The sequence below is a fragment of the Manacus vitellinus genome, unplaced genomic scaffold, assembly GCF_001715985.3.
Source record: "Manacus vitellinus isolate BGI_N305 unplaced genomic scaffold, ASM171598v3 scaffold_122_pilon, whole genome shotgun sequence".
Classification (NCBI taxonomy): Eukaryota; Metazoa; Chordata; class Aves; order Passeriformes; family Pipridae; genus Manacus; species Manacus vitellinus.
This window is the reverse complement of record NW_021938909.1, coordinates 244,705-246,083: the sequence shown is the minus strand read 5'-3', so window position 1 is coordinate 246,083 and position 1,379 is coordinate 244,705.

The window sequence follows — 1,379 nt, the reverse complement described above, 5'->3', positions numbered from 1 at the left end:
CAGGAATGGCTGCCCACTGCCACAGGATATTGGGAAAGAATTCTTCCCTGTGAGGGTGGGGAGGCCCTGGCCCAGGTTGCCCAGAGAAGCTGTGGCTGCCCCTGGATCCCTGGAAGTGTCCAAGGCCAGGTTGGACGGGGCTTGGAGCACCCTGGGCTGGTGGAAGGTGTCCCTGCCCATGGCAGGGGTGGCACTGGATGCCCCGTCCAACCTGGCCTTGGACACTCCCAGGGATCCAGGGGCAGCCACAGCTTCTCTGGGCAACCTGGGCCAGGGCCTCCCCACCCTCACAGGGAAGAATTCTTTCCCAATATCCTGTGGCAGTGGGCAGCCATTCCTGCTTTTCCTGTCCCTCCATCCCTTGTCCCCAGTCCCTCTCCAGCTCTCCTGGAGCCCCTTTAGGCCCTGGAAGGGACTCTGAGGTCTCCCTGGAACCTTCTCTTTTCCAGGCTGAGCCCCCTCAGCTCTCCCAGCCTGGCTCCAACAGTTGTGTGATTGAATGTCTGTTTATTTGAATACTTTATTTTTGTTTAGAATGAAAACTGTAAATTAAACATACTTTTCTGGAAGTCCTTTGACATAATATTCTTTAAAAGATTGCATTTAGCTTTTCATTATGATCTGCAGGAATTGGATCTGAATTACTGTTTAAACCACTCCAGTGGGAGATTTAAAGAGCAAATCGAATTCATAGCACAAGATAAAACAGAAATGAGTTTGCAGTAAATGCAGCCCTGCTGGAAAACAGTTTGGCTCTTGATGAAGTGAAGCATCAGCAGTTTCAATATTGAAGCTGCTGTAATGGATGAATCAGCAGAGTGTGGGATTTTTATGTTCTTATTCAGACTCCTCAGGTTTAAATGGAGTAGGTGTGACCTGACTCCAGCACTTTAAATCAGCCTGACACTGCTGTCATCAAAACTGCCAGGCACAAAAATCCACTTCTTCGACATTTATGATGATGATGGAAAAATAATTTACATTTCTGTTTTCCCCAGGTGTGTGGAGGAGTACATTTTTGCAGGGCTGGTCTATAATTTTGTTGCTCTGAGCTCACAAAATCTTCAGAGCAGTGTTTAGTAAATCCTGCTAGAACAAGTATTTAGTAAATCCTTCTAGAACAAGGAATACCAACTGCTGTGGAAGAAAAAGCTAGGAGAGAACAGCCTTCAGAAGGAATTTTTCGAGCTTCCACAGACTGTGAATTTGAATTTGATAAATGTTATTTTAGCATTGACCTCAAAAGGGTGAAATCACTGCTATTTCCAGAACCAGACATATTGACTGTTCCCAGAACGTCCACGTGTTGGTTCAGTGACCTTACAGCTTGTGGTCTGAAAGGCTTCACTAGGTGATATCTTAATATGAAGCTGATGATG